The 16,253-nt window shown below is 40.4% G+C and overlaps 1 long non-coding RNA gene across 2 annotated transcripts in view; it reads left to right on the forward strand.

The window, feature by feature from the left end:
• Positions 1–16,253, forward strand: part of LOC116099251 — a 69,969-nt gene that overhangs the window by 3,078 nt on the left and 50,638 nt on the right. The window contains exon 2 of one of the 2 annotated variants that reach the window (XR_004122175.1): positions 15,687–15,771. This is a non-coding gene — a long non-coding RNA (uncharacterized LOC116099251). Of the gene's footprint in view, positions 1–15,679; positions 15,776–16,253 lie in introns of those variants that run through there. The other variant, XR_004122176.1, reaches the window with a different exon arrangement.

Genomic DNA, 16,253 nt, shown 5'->3' on the forward strand with positions numbered 1-16,253 from the left:
GCTACATATTAGTACATGTAAGGGACTGAAAGTTATATTATATTAATTATATTATAATAAAATCTTATTATCTCTTGTGCTAAAAAAAACCACACACACAAAAACCTCCTTGTAGCCTGGGAACTCCTCTGCCCTCAGCCTGCCTGGGACCAGAACACCTTCTGATTCTGCAATTGGGTGCAGCATACTTACCCAGATATATGTGGTGTGGGAGGACTCTGTGCCTGAGGAGATCCAGAACAGGATTAAGGGAGTCTTTAATGCATGTGAACAATTTGTAATCTTCGTGTCTGTAGAACATGACAAGTTCTCACTGTGGAGCATGGAGACCTGGTATCCCAGTGGAGCATCTTCTCTGCCTTTAGTCTTATTCTCTGTGATCTGGATAATCACCATCTGGATAGAGCTGGGTGCAAACTTTTTCTGATTAATCTTGCATTATCTGTGGGAGGGTTCAGAAAGTTTGCATCAGTTAGACAACTCTAACTTTGCTCATTTTGAACCTCAGGTATAATCAATCCCAAACCACTTCATACTTTGTAATGTGTCTGCTCTAGAGTGAAAGATTCCATGGCCTTCCATGATTCCTCATGAGCTCTGAGTCTCTTGCTCTCCTGTGTTAACAGGCAGCCTTTTTTGGGTCATTCCTCATGTGGAGAATATGGATTCCATGTACTATTGGTTCTGTTTCCCTTAAATTCCACATGATCAGCTTCAGGATTCAAGCTGTAAGTAACATTTCCTGGTAAATTTCAAAAGAAATGATAGGGAAGTGTAGAGGGAGAGAGGCATAGCTGGAGACCTTTGGTGAGACAGTCCTGGGCACCTGGAACTAGCATAGGCCAGGTTTAACTTAAAATCCTACTACTACTTCATGTTCACGCTCTGTTGTTTGTTGGGTTCAAGATGTGATTTCTCAGTTTCTTATTCCAGATGCCATGCCTTCTCCTTTATGAGCATGACAGTGGTGTTAGCCAAGTATACTGGAATATTTCTCAGAGCTTAAGAGAGATCTGACTCATGACTTGTTCTGTAGGTAACCACCTATGTTCTGAATGAATGTATGTATTTTGACATTGGCATAACTCCATCAATGATCAGTGGCTCAGACCTATGGTAAGGGCAAAACCTTCCCTAGGTAAAGCTCAGTGGATGGCAAAGCCTTCCTCTGGTCTGAATAGCAATGTTCTCAGTGTGGCCAGAGAATGTCTACCATAGCTTATACTTCCCCAGATGTTTAGAGCCTGAAGACTGCCCACTACAGAAACAGTTTCTCCTGAGATCAACTAAGTCTGCTTCCCTGCTCAACTGTATGAAATACCCTGCATCTCTTTCTCAACTGTATTGAATAACCTCCTTCCTTTTTTATCTGTATACAATTACATCACTTCCTTTTTCAACTGAATATAATCTACACATTGAGGGGTGCTGAGGCTTAGCCATTACTGATCCCAAGACAATCCTGGATTTTTTGTGTTTGTGTAACTGTCCTTTCTTCATTTCCAAACTACCCCTAGTCTCCTAAGCTGTGGAAGGAAGTGGCTCCAGATAAATCAGAACATTAGCTTGAGTCACAACACCCAGAGCAGATGTTGTGCCACAATGCTCCATACCCTATTACAGCTGAGAGAGAACTGGTCTCCCAGGAGTGCTGGCACATCTTTGAGCAAAGGAAAGAATACCACTTCTGCTCTGGGAAACCCAACCAATGACCTCAGAACACAGGAAACAAAGATCAGAGTGAGACAAAATACTTCCAATTTCCTTCTGCACCTGGAGCTGATCCTGTAATACAGCTCTCTATACCCAAATTCATCCCAGAGAGAACTGGTCTCCCAGGACTACTGAAACACAGGCTTGCAGGAGGGAATAGCCATAGCCAGAGACAGCAAGACCAGCTAACTCCAGAGATAACCAGATAGTGAGTGGCAAGGGTAAGTATATAAGCAACAAAAACCAAGGCTATCATCATCAGAACCCAGTTTTTCCACCACAGCAATCCCTGGATACCCTAAGACACTGGAAAACAAAGAGTCTGATTGAAAGTCATATCTCATGATGACAATACAGGACTTTAAGAAGGACATAAATAACTCCCTTAAAGAAATACAGGAGAACACAGGTAAACAGGTAGAAGAAACACAAGAATCCCTTAAAGAATTACAGGAAAACCAAACCAAACAGGTGAAGGAATGAACAACATCCTCCATGATTAAAAATTGAAATAAAATCAATAAAGAAATTACAAAGGAATATAACCCTGGGAATAGAAAACCGAGGAAAGAGATCCGGAGTCATAGATGCAAGCATCACCAACAGAATAGAAGAGATAGAAGAGAGAATCTCAGGGGCAGGAGATACCATAGAAAACATTGACACAACAGGCAAAATGCAAAAAACTTCTAACCCAAAACATCCTGGGAATCCAGGAAACAATAGGAAGACCAAAACTAAGGATAATATCTATAGAAGAGAGCAAGTTAAAGGGTCAGGAAATATCTTCAACAAAATTATAGAAGAAAACTTCCCTAACCTAAAGAAAGAGATGCCCATGAAGATACAAGAAGCCTATAGAACTCCAAGTAGACTGGACCAGAAAAGAAATTCCTCCCATCACATAATATTCAAAATATCAAATGCACAAACAAGAAAGAATATTAAAAACCGTAAGAGAAAATGTTAACTAACATATAAAGGCAAACCTATCAGAATTACACCAGACTTCTCACCAGAGACTATGAAAGCTAGAGGATCCTGGGCAGATCTCATATAGACCCTAAGAGAATACAAATGCCAGCCCAGGCTACTATACCCAGCAAAACTCTCAGTTACCATAGATGGAGAAACCAAGATAATCCTTGACAAAACCAAATTTACACAATATCGTTCCACAAATCCAGCCCTTCAAAGGATAGCAGATGGAAAATGCCATCAAAAAGAGTGAAACTACACCCTAGAAAAATCAAGAAAGTAATCTTCTTTCAACAAACCTAAATGAAGATAGCCACAAAAACATAAAAATAACATAAAAAATAACAGGAAGCAACAATCACTATTTGTTAACATCAAAGGACTCAATTCTCCAATATAAAGATATAGACTAACATACTGGGTACATAAATAGGACCCAGCATTTTGCTGCATACAAGAAACACACCTCAGTGTCAAAGACAAACATACCTCAGTGTAAAGAGCTGGAAAATAATTTTCTAAGCAAATGTTCCCAAAAAACAAGCTGGAATCACCATTCTAATTATAACAACAACAACTACAACAATAAACCCACCAGGATTGTGAAAACTATTCTCTTTTTTATTAGATATTGTCTTTATTTACATTTCAAATGATATCTCCTCTTCCAGTTTCTGCTCTGAAAACAAAAAACAAAACATTCAAACAACCCCCCCGCCCGTTCTTCCCTCCTCCCCCTGCTCATCAACTTACCCTCTCCTGCTTCCTGGCCCTGACATTCCCCTACACTGGGGCATAGAACCTTCACAGGACCAAGGGCCTCTCCTGCCCCTGGTGACCGACTAAGCCACCCTCTGCTATGTACATGCTATGTACATACAGATGCTATGTATATCCTACCATGTGTACTCTTTGGTTGGTGGTTTAGTCCCTGGGAGCTCTGAGGGTACTAGTTAGTTAATGTTGTTGTTCATTCTAAGGGGCTGCAAACCCTTCAGCTCCTTGCATCCTTTCTCTAGCGCCTTCATTGGGGACCCTTTGCTCAGTACAATGGATGGCTGTGAGCCTCTACTTCTGTATCAGTTAGGCACTGTCAGAGCCTCTCTGGAGATAGATGTATCAGACTCCTGTCAGCTAGCACTTGGTGGCATCCACAATAGTGTCTGGGTTTGATGGTTGAATATGGGAAGAATTCCCAGGTGGAACAGTCTTGGATTGTCCTTCCTTCAGTCTCTGCTCCATAGTTTGTCTTTGCAACTCCTTCCATGGATATTTTGTTCCTGCTTCTAAAAAAGGAATGAAGTATTTGCACTTTGGTCTTCCTTCTTCTTGAGTTTCTTGTGGTTTGTGGATTGTATATTGGATATTATGAGCTTCTGGGCTAATATCCACTTAACAGAGAGTACATACCATGTGTGTTCTTTTGTGATTGGGTTACCTCACTCAGGATATTCTCCAGATCCATCCATTTTCCCAAGAACTTCATAAACTCATTGTTTTTAATAGCTGAGTAGTACTCTTGTGTAAATGTACCACATTTTTCTGTATCCATTCCTCTGTTGAGGAACATTTGGGTTGTTTCATTTTCAGGCTATTAAAAATAAGGCTGCTATGAACATAGTGGATCATGTGTCCTTATTGCATGTTGGAGCATCTTCTGGGTATATGCCCAGGAGTGGTATAGCTGGGTCCTCTGGTAGTACTATGTCCAACATCCTGAGGAACTGTCAAAGTGATTTCCAGAGTGGTTGTACCAGTTTGCAGCCCCACCAGCAATGAAGGAGTGTTCCTCTTTCTCCACAACTTTGCCAGCATCTGCTGTCACCTGAGTTTTTGATCTTAGCCATTCTGACTTGTGTGAGGTGGAATCTCAGGGTTGTTTTGATTTGCATTTCCCTGATGACTAAGGATGTTGTACCTGTCTTTAGGTGCTTCTCAGCCTGTTAGTATTCCCCAGACAGAATTCTTTGTTTATCTCTGTACCCCACTTTTTAATTGAGTTATGTGATTCTCTGGAGTCTAACTTCTTGAGTTCTTTGTATACATTGGATATTAGCCCTCTATCAGATATAGGATTGGTAAACATCTTTTCCCAATCTGTTTGTTGCTGTTTTATCCTATTGACAGTGTCCTTTGCCTTACCAAAGCTTTGCAAATTTATGAGGTCCCATTTGTCAATTCTTGACCTTAGAGCATAAGCTATTAGTGTTTTGTTCAGGAAAATTTCCCCTGTGCCTATGTGCTCTAGGATCTTCCTCACTTTCTTTTCTATTAGTTTCAGTGTATCTGGTTTTATGTGGCAGTCCTTGATCCACTTGGACTTGAGCCTTGTACAAGAAGATAGGAATGGATCGTTTTGCATTCTTCTACATGGTAACTGACAGTTGAATCAGCACCATTTGTTGAAAATGCTGCCTTTTTTTCCCACTGGATGGTGTTAGCTCCTTTGTTAAAGATTAAGTGACCATAGGTGTGTGGGTTCATTTCTGGGTCTTCAATTCTATTCCATTGATCCATCTGCCTCACACTTTACTGGTACCATGCCCCACACTTTACTTCATCACAATTGCTCTGTAGTATACAGCTTAAGGTCAGGGATGGTTATTCCACCTGAGGTTCTTTTATTGTTGAGAATAGATTTTTTGTTATTCCAGATGAATTTGCAAATTGCTCTTTCTAAGTCTATGAAGAATTAAGTTGGAATTTTGATGGGGATTACACTTAATCTGTGGATTGTTTTGCCATGATAGCCATTTTTACTATATTAATCCTGCCAATCCATGAGCATGGAAGATCTTTCCATCTTCTGAGATCTTGTTTGATTTCCTTCTTCAGAGACTTGAAGTTCTTGTTATACAGATCTTTTACTTACTTAGAGTCACACCAAGGAATTTTGTATTATTTGTGACTATTGTGAAGGGTGTTGTTTCCTTAATTTCTTTCTCAGCCTGTTTATCCTTTGTGTAGAGGAAGGCCTCTGATTTGCTTGAGTTAATTTTATATTCAGCTACTTTGCTGAAGTTTTTCACGTTTAGGAGCTCTCTGTTGTAATTTTTGGGGTTACTTAAGTATACTATCATATCATCAGCAAATAGTGATAATTTGACTTCTTTCTTTCCAATTTATATCCCTTTGATCTCCTTTTCTTGTCTAATTGCTCTGGCTAGGACTTCCAGTACAATATTGAATAGGTAAGGAGAGAGTGGGCAGCCTTTCTAGTCCCTGATTTTAGTGGGATTGCTTCAAGATTTTCCCTATTCAGTTTGATGTTGACTACTGGTTTGCTGAATATTGCTTTTACTATGTTTAGGTATGGGCCTTGAATTCCTGAGCTTTCGAAGACTTTTATCATGAAGGGGTTTTGGATTTTATCAAATGCCTTCTCAGCATCTAATGAGATAATCATAGGATTTTTTTCTTTTGATTTTGTTTATATAGTGGATTATATTGATGGATGTCCTTGTATTGAACCATCCAAATTTTCTAGACAGATACCAGATACCAAAGTTAAATCAAGATCAGATCTAAACAGTTCCATGTCCATGCATTAATAGTCTCCCATCCAAAAAAAAACCCAGTTCCAGATTGGTTTAGTGCAGACTTTTATCAGACCTTCAAAGAAGACCTAATACCAATACTCTTCAAACTATTCCACAAAATAGAAACATAAGATACTTTACCCAAATCATTCTATGAAGCTACAATTACTCTGACACCAAAACCACACCAAGACCTAACAAAGAAGGAAAACTTCAGACCAATTTCCCTTATGAATATCGATGTAAAAATACTCAATAAAATTCTTACAAACCAAACCTAAGAAAACTGTTCTCAATAACTACTAGAACTTCTTGGAGTATCATCATTCCTGACCTCAAGCTGTATTATAGAGCAATAGTGATAAAAACCCCATGGTATTTGTACAGTAACAGTCAGGTAGATCAATAGAATAGAATTGAAGACCCAGAAATGAATCCACACACCTGTGGTTGCTTGATCTTAATCAAAGGAGCTAAAAGCATCTACTGGAAAAGAGATAGCATTTTCAACAAATGGTGATGGTTCAACTGGCGGTTAACAAGTAGAAGAATGAAAATTGGTCCATTCTTTTTTAATGTTACATATTGCATTTATTGATCATTCATATTATACTAAAGTATTCTGGCACTACCCCTGAGATATTCTGTGTGGACACAAACATGTCTATATTCTTACAAAATACAATACATGTCACCATGCATGCACATAGTCTCATTCCATACATAGTTTCCCATAAGTTGTCTTTTAAAATTAGCATGTATTCACTGTGCAATCTACCAGTTTCCCTGTGATATTTTCAGATATGAGTGTAAGAATTTTGATTATATCATGTGTATCTTACATTATTTTGTATTAGGTATTTTCTTTATTTATATTTCAAATGCTATCCCCTTTCCTGGACTTGCCTCCAAAACCCCCTTATCCCAACCTACCCCTCCCTACTCACCAACCCACCCACTCCTGTTTCCCTGTCCTGGCATTTCCTTACACTAGGGCATCAGGCCTTCTCAGAACCAAAGTCCTCTCCTCCTATTGATGTCCAACAAGGCCATCCTCTGCTACATATGGAGATAGAGCCATAGGTCCCTCCATGTATACTCTTTGGTTAGTGGTTTAGTCTCTGAGAGCTCTGGGATTACTATTTGGTTCATATTGTTGTTTTTCCTAGGGGATTGCAAGCTCTTTCAACTCCTTTGGTTCTTTCTCTAGCTCCTCCACTGGGGACCTTGCCAATGATTGGCTGAGAGCTTACACCTTGGTATTTATCAGGCACTGGCATAGCCTCTCAGGAGACAGCTATATCAGGCTCCTGTCAGCAAGCACTTTGTGGCATCCACAATAGTGCCTGGGTTTGGTGACTGTATATGGGATGGATCCCCATGTGGTGCAGACATTCACAGGCAGATGGATAGCCTCCTTCAGTTTCTGCTCCATACTTTGTCTCTGTATCTCTTCCCATGGGTATTTTGTTCCCCTTTCTAAGAAGGACCAAAGTATCTATACTGTGGTCTTCCTTCTTCTTGAGCACCATTTGGTCTGTGACTTGTATCTTGGGTATTCTGAGCTTCAGGGCTAATATCCACTTATCAGTGAGTTCATACAATCTGGAGCCACTTCCTTTCACAGCTTGTGTCCCAGAAGACTAGTGATAGTTTGGAAATGAAGAATGGACATGTACACAAACACGGTAAAGCTAGGATTGGCTTGAGATCTCTGATGGTGAAGACTCAGCACTCCTCAATATGTAGATTATATTCAGTTGATAAAAAGTGATGTCATTGTATACAGATAAACAAGGAAGGAGGATATTGAATACAGTTGAGAAAGAGATGCAGGGTATTGCATAGAGTTGAGCAGGTAGGCAGGTTTAGCTTATCTCAGGAGTAACTGTCTCTGTATGGGGCAGTCTTAAGCCTGTAAACATTAGTGGAAGTGTAGGCTATGGTGGACATTCCCCACCTACACTAAGCACATTCCTATTCATACCAGAAGAAGGCTTTGCCATCCACTGAACTTTATGTAGGGAATATTTTGCCCTTATCATGGGTCTGAGCCACTGATCATTGACAGAGTTGTGCCAATGTCAAAATACACACATTCATCCAGGACTTGAATGGTTGCCTACAGAACAAGTCATGAGTCAGATCTATCTTAACCTCTGAGAAATATTCCTGTTCATTTGGCTAACACCACTGTCATGGTAGAAAAGCAGTAGGTATGGCAGCTGGAATAAGAAACTGAGAACTCACATCTTGAACCCAATCATAAAGCAGAGAATGAACATAAAGTAGTAATAGGATTTTAGGTAAAACCTGGCCTATGCTGGTTCCAGGTGCCCAGGACTGTCTCACAAAAGGCCTCCTGGTATGCCTCTCTCCCTCTACGTTTTCTTATCATTTCTTTTGAAATTTACCTGGAAAGGTTACTTGCAGCTTGAATCCTGAAGCTGATCATGTGGAATTTAAGGGAAACCGAACCAATACTACGTGAAATCCACACTCTGCACATGAGGAATGACCCAGAGAAAGGATGCCTGTTAACACTGGAAGGTGAGAGCCTCAGAACTAATGGGGAGTCATGGGAGTCCACAGAGTCTCTCACACCAGAACAGACACATCACAAAGTATGAAATGGATTGGGATTGATTATACCTGAGGTCCAAAGTGAGCAAAGTTAGAGTTGTCTAATTGGTGCAAACTTTCTGATCCCTCCTACAGATAATGCAAGATTATTCAGAAAAAGTTTGTGCCCAGCTCTCCCCAGATGGTGATTATTCAGATCACAGGGAGTAAGATTACAGGCAGAGAATATGCTCCACTGGGATACCAGGTCTCCATGCTCCACAGTCATGTTCTACAGACACTAAGATTACAAATTGTTCACATGCATTAAAGACTCCCTTAATCCTGTTCTGGATCTCCTCAGGCACAGAGTCCTCCCATACTACATCTATCTGGGTAAGTATGCTGCACCCAATTGCAGAATCAGAAGGTGTTCTGGTCCCAGGCAGGCTGAGGGTAGAGGAGTTTCCAGGCTACAAGTTGGTTTTCAGCATCTGCAATGGAGATGTTCAGCTCTGATGGCTCTTCAGCAGAGTGACTCGTGTTCTGTATGGGTAAGATGCATTTTTTTGTTAGGATATTCATTTCCTCTAACTTCTAAAATTCACCAGTTTTGCGCACTTCTGGAATATCCATAGATTTTTGGTTTGCATACTTTTTCTATAGTAAATAACTCTCTGTCTCAGCATTTAAATCACAAAGTGAATTCCCTGGCTCATTCTTTCCTACAGATCTCATGCTACCAAGGAAATCTTAAACCTACAGTTTAATGTAATGTCTTCAGCTCTGTGTCTGTCTACCACTGTTTTGGACTTGATTTCTTTGGTTTGAATAATTCACAGATTTGATACTGTGATGGTTTGAATATGCCTGCTCCAATGTGTCATACTACTAGGAGGTATGGCCTTGTTGTAATAGTTATGGCCTTGTGGGAGGAAGTGTGTCATTGTGGATATTTGCTTTAATACCTGTGTCCTAGCTTCCTGCAAGCCAATCTTTTTGCTTGTCTTTGGAACTAGATGTAGTTTTCTCAGCTTTTCCTACACTATGGACTGAACCACTGAATCTGTAAGCCAGCCCCAATTAAATGTTGTCCTTATATATGTTGCCTTGGTAATGGTGTTTGTTCATATCAGTGAAACCCTAACTAAGACACAAATTGGTACCAGGGACTGTGGTATTGCGGTGATAGGCCTGATCATGTTTTGCTTGTAAGAATGTGAATCTTGGGACTTTGGAGTTGGAGTGTAGTGGGATGCTTTGAGTCGGTCCTAATGGGTCACCTTATTAGGAATATGGAATAAATTGTTGCTGTGGGTGATTTGAACTATTGAAGCCTGGCTCTAGAAGTTTCAGAGGAGAAGAATATTAAAGTGTGACCCAAGCCTTTTGGAGGAGCCCAGAAGATCGGGTGTGGTTCCCAGACATTGGAGCACGAAGGTGTCATCTTGATGTTGCCTTGGGTACCCCAAGATGTTCAAGCTGCCAGGGCAGTGGGATATTTGTTGAGGAAAGTTCTAAATAAGGGGTTGAACCAGCCAAGGAGAAAGACATTTGTAGCAGTCAACAAAAATGAAAAAGAAGTTGGAGATCTGAAAACCATTTATACATCAGACTTGAAGATGCAGTTTGGATTTTGCCCAGCTGGTTTTCTATCTTGCTTTGAGGATTATGGTTAAGTAATTGGATGAATGTCAGAAGAGACTTTATACTTTGGATTTTTTCCATTGCTGAGATTGCTATAGATTAGGGGGCTTTGCATATTGGACTACATATATTTTTCATTATGCTATGGCTAGGTATGGCTCATGTACCCTCTATGGTTGCCAGGGAGTGGAACACAATGATTTGAATAAGCTTGGTCCAGACAGTGGTACTATTAGGATGTGTGGCCTTGCTGGAGTAGGTGTGGCCTGTTTTGATGAAGTGGGTCACTGTGGATGTGAGCATGGTAATACTTCTCCTAGCTTTCTGGAAGATAGTCTTCTACTGTTTGCCTCTGAAACAAGATGTAGAACTCTCAGATCTTCCTGTAATTTCCCTGCCTGGATGCTGCCATGTTCACACCTTGATGATACTGGACTGAACCTCTGAACCTGTAAACTAGTCACTATTAAATGTTGTGTTCATAAAAGTTGTCTTGGTCATGGTGTCTGTTCACAGTAATAAAACCCTAACTTAGATAGAAGTTTTACAGGGAAATGAATCTGCAGGGTCAAAGTTGCACAGTGGAAAGCCTCAGAGTGTGCTGTATCTCACTCCAGTTCATATAGAGCTACCAGAACCCAGAGACTGTCCTTAGCCTGGGTTCTGACCCGTGTTGTGTCTCAGCTGTGGAACATGGTTGCTTGGCATGAAATATTAAGTCTATATTGATCTTTGTTATGATTTTCCCAGGTTGTAATAACAGGAATTTATGAGCCTTGTTTCTAGGGAGAAACAATTGCAAAGCACCTAAATAATAGGAAAACCTGGATTTTGTTGCTTTCTCTAAGTCTTGTCTCTCTTACTAGCCCCCATCATTTCCCAAACTCCGTCTTCTCAATGTTTTAGAAATAGTTAAACTGAAATCTACGTTAATTTTTGTTACAAAGAGTTCATCAAAGCTGAAGGGCAAGGGGGCATGTAATCCATGGTTCTATCATGAGATCCATCACACCTCAGGTTCTGTCAGGAAGAGTTTCACCTGCAGAGGGGTTGGTTCTCTATAGTAACAGCAGGCATCTGTGACAAAACTCCTGTCAAGTTTGTGACAAGGCTTCTCTGGAACTTCCTGTCCCTATACCATATGAGCACATTATCTTCTCTGGAGTTTCTGAAGATGTCTTCTTAATACTGAAACAGTCTAGTTGCTGTGCTGAGCCCAGAGGGCAATAAAGGGTTTCAGCCACTTTTTATCCCCAGTATTTCTCATGGTTTCCATATCACACCACACAGTCCCTTTTCTTCATTTCTTCTCTGGACATGATTCTGACATCTTTTTAGTGATGTTGTTCCTTGTCTGAGGCACTGGTGGCTTCTCCCCCACTATCTTCCAAGTAGTTTTCCAAGTAGAATTGTTAGATAAAGAATACTACTTAATATAACTTCATTCTAAATAGAACCTACTTTCTTGAAGCACAGCTAGTTCCTCCTTCCAAAGCCTAGGTTCATTTTTCAGGTTGGCCCAGCAGGGGTGAGAGTGATGGTAGCATAGTAAGTGTGAGCTCTATGACAATGACAAACACGAACATACAGTTTCATAAACATAAGAATAGGCAGGTATTGCTCAGACCTGCCTTCAAGCCTGCTATTTACAAAGCCTCTCAGCACCAGGGTGTAGGTAGGCTGCATCCATGTTATAGAGGAAGGCACAGACACTGTGTCTTTCTCCTCCATGGATCAGTGAACCCACAGGGCCATAAGCACCCAGCATGCAGTGACTTCTGCAGAGTGATTTCCCTCTTCCATTCCACTCTCTACTTCCCCCCAGATGACAAGCTCATGTCATTGTGCTGAACACTGGTCCATCCTTTGAGGCCTATTGATGTTTTTATAGTTCTCAGGCTGTCTGTGATTTGTGGAACTGAAGGGTGACACAGTGTTTACAGTGATGGGTTTCTGGATCCTGCAGAACAGGGGGCTCTATCTCTGTTCTCCTTATTAGTTTATTCCTTTCATGTTGCTTTAAAAATGAATACTCAGGATTATTCTGAATATTTCTTGCTTCAGGTGCATTTTTTTCTCCTTATCTGCCCTCTAAGCATGTCCTTCTTCTTCCCCGACCTATTTCACAAATTCATGTCCTTTCCTTAAGTGTAAGGCATCACTTGTTCTGGAGGAAACATGATAGCTCAGGGTACAGAAGGTAATTTTAGGCATGGTACAATTGTGTCACAAGTACACAGGCAGCAGTTGTAGTCTATTTAAAAATTTATTTATTTTTTATTAGATATTTTCTTTATTTACATGTCATATGATATCTCCTCTCCCAGTTTCCCACCCCCCCCAAAAAAAAGAAAAATAAAAAAACAAAAACAAAAACAAAAACAAAAAACCCTGTTCTGTCCCTCCTCCCACTACTAACCAACCTACCCTCTCCTGCTTCCTGACCCTGGCATTCCCCTACACTGGGGCATAGAACCTTAACAGGGACAAGAGTTTCTCCTTCAATTGATGACCAACTTGGCCATCCTTTGCTATACATATGCTGCTGGAGCCATTAGTCCCATCATGTCTAGTCTTTGGTTGGTGGTTTAGTCCCTGGGAGCTCTGAGGGTAGTATTTGTTCATATTGTTGTTTGTCCTAAGGGGCTGTAAATCCTTCAGCTCCTTGGGTCCTTTCTCTAGCTCCTTTATTGGGAACCCTGTACTAAGTCTAATGGATGGCTTTGAGCCCTACTTCTGTATTAGATGGGTACTGTCAGAGGCTCTCAGGAGACAGCTATATCAGGCTCCTGTCATCCAGCACTTGCGGGCATCCACAATAGTGTCTGGATTTGATGATTGAGTATGGGAAGGATTCCCAGGCGGAGCATTCTCCAGATTGTCCTTCCTTCAGTCTCTGCTCCATAGTTTGTCTCTGCAACTCCTTCCATGGGTATTTTGTTTCTCCTTTTAAGAAGGAACGAAGTATTTACACTTTGGTCTTCTTTCTTGAGTTTCATGTGGTTTGTGGATTGTACTTTGTGTATTCTGATCTTCTGGGCTAATATCCACTTATCAGAGAGTACATACCATGTGTGTTCTTTTGTGATTGAGTTACCTCACTCAGGATGATATTCTCCAGATCCATCCATTTCCCTAAGAATTTCATAAATCATTGTTTTTAATATCTGAGTAGTACTCTGTTGTGTAAATGTACCACATTTTATGTATCTATTCCTCTGTTGAGGGACATCTGGGTTGTTTCAATTTTTTGGCTATTATAGATAAGGCTGCTATGAACATAGTGGAACATGTGTCCTTATTCCATGTTAGAGCATCTTCTGGGTATATGTCCAGGAGTGGTATAGCTGGTCCTCTGGGAGTACTATGTACAATTTCTGGAGGAACTGCCAAACTGATTTCCAGAGTGATTGTACCAGCTTGCAATCCCACCAGCAAAGAAGGAGTGTTCCTCTTTCTCCACAACTTTGCCAGCATCTGCTGTCACATGAGTTTTTTTACCCTAGCCATTTTGACTGGTGTGAGTTGGAATCTCAGGGTTGTTTTGATTTGCATTTCCTTGATGACTAAGGCTGTTGAACATTTCTTTACATGCTTCTTAGCTATTTGGTATTCCTCAGTTGAGAATTCTTTGTTTAGCTCTGTACCCCATTTTTTTTAATTGTTGTGCAAATGTCTGTTTCTTATATCATTTTTCTGATGTCAGGGAGTGGCTGTTATATTCTCCCATCTCCTGTGTTATGTTAGGCAGTTTTCTATGTGAGGACTAACATCCAAGAACACAGGCAATACATCCCTTTTTTTGCTTGTTTCTGGGAAGTTTTGATAATCACTAGAATTCTTTGGGTGTGAATGACACATTAGCCCGAAATGTTCTACATAACTTCACATAGGCACAGATGATTGCTCTGCAAAGCCTGGTGCTGGCAGGTGTTCAAGGCTGTTGTTTGTGTGTCTCCTGGCAAACTGGTGTTCACAGTTATAGGACAGCATGTCTCTGTCTTCAGCTTTTTCTGTAGAGAGAAAGTGACTGTCAAGTTTCACTTGAATTCTAATAGGAATTCTCTGACTTCAGAGCTATGATCTCCTGAATTCATGATGCCATGAATGTAGCTGAAGATTTCTGTTTCCTGAAAACACATGGCTTTCCTAAGTGATTTATGTTTTGTATGGCTGTAGATACTGAAGTGACCCTAGGAATAGCCCAACCTGCACCCCAGTATACATAGTATGACAACACACTCTACCTGGGGTGTTTGATAATGTGATGCATTTGCAAGGATCATTCTCTCTCTCTCTCTCTCTCTCTCTCTCTCTCTCTCTCTCTGTCTCTCTCTTTCTCTTTCTCCCTTCCCTCCTTCTTTCTCTCCTTTCTCCTCTCTCTTACTCTGTCTTTCCTGATCACCCAGCTATTCTGTATTCCATCCATCTTCTGCAGTGTTCTTTGATCCTTGCCTTCAGGTGGTCTGGGTAGGTGGATCCACTGAGAGTGGGATCCACAACTCTACTCTTTGATTGCTTGTGGTTTTCAGTAATGGTATTCTGTTTCAGAGAGAAGTTTTCTTGATTTAAGAGTAAATAATTAGAACATTTTAAACACTTGTGCTTCTTGTTAATATACTCTGTTATAGTACAATATGATTTGGAAAACCATGAAATTATTTCATTTCACACCATTGAGTTTCAGTTGATATTCTTTACTTGTATCTTTGAATTTTAGTTTAACAACAGTTTAGGCCTCATACATCCTAGCTACTCACTAAATGAAATATCAATTTCTACATAAAATGCCCACTGCATTTATCATGTCCTTTGGGCTGGCTTCTCTGCAGTCTGGAGAAGCCTCCTGCACACAGAAGGTGATAGAAGACTCCTGTGGAGCCTATCCTTCAAGACTGGTTGACACTTTTCATTTAATCATGACCTTAGAATGGGATGTCCCTAAATATAATATAACTATATCTTACTTACCACCCTGATTTTACATAGCAAAAGAGAGAAATGTAAGAATATGTTCACACTGATATTTTATTCTCAGGCTCTTTTCATAGAGACATAATGGTAGAAGGTTATGGTCATAGGTTAGATGTAGTCATTTAAAATTCAGAGAAAGACCAGGATTTCACACTGTTTTGAAAGGGGACCTGGCTTCATTATTCTACAGTTTTGGGCATTTTTTTTGTCTTTTCCATTTCAGGCAGTGAAAGAGCTGGTCAGTCATTAACAGAGCTGAATTTTCTCTCCCAGGCAACATGACAAGGCACTGCATGAGAAAACCAGCAGCTGATATGTCTATAGAGGTCATTCTTTGCCACAAACAGTTCCATGTTCGGTGGGTATGTATACAGCTTGTTCTTTTACATGTAGGGTCTTTTGAAACAGGTACAGGACCTACTGTCCATATGTTCTAGAGAAGGTAAATGGAGCTATGAGTGTCTAAGGTCACACTCTGAAGAAATGCCAGTAGGTAGAATTTGATTATGAGCCAAAATTTGTTATCATTTGTTCTGGAGATTTATTAAGAATATTGAATATTTGCTTGGCATCGCAGTGTTGGCACATGTCTTTAATCCAACCACCTGGAATTTAGAAGCTGAAAGATCTTTAAGTTAGAAGCCAGCTTGGTCTACAGAGTGAGTTCTATGCCAGTCATGGCTACACAGAGAAACCCTGTCTTGATAAACAGAGAAAGGGAGAGATAGAAGAGAATAGATGGAAGAGAAAAAAGGGGGTGGGGGTATAGGGTAGGGAAACATACACACAAACAGAGAGATAGAATGAGAGAGAGAGAGAGAGAGAGAGAGAGAGAGAGAG

Source organism: Mastomys coucha, unplaced genomic scaffold (genome assembly GCF_008632895.1).
Source record: "Mastomys coucha isolate ucsf_1 unplaced genomic scaffold, UCSF_Mcou_1 pScaffold20, whole genome shotgun sequence".
In the NCBI taxonomy this organism is placed as follows: domain Eukaryota; kingdom Metazoa; phylum Chordata; class Mammalia; order Rodentia; family Muridae; genus Mastomys; species Mastomys coucha.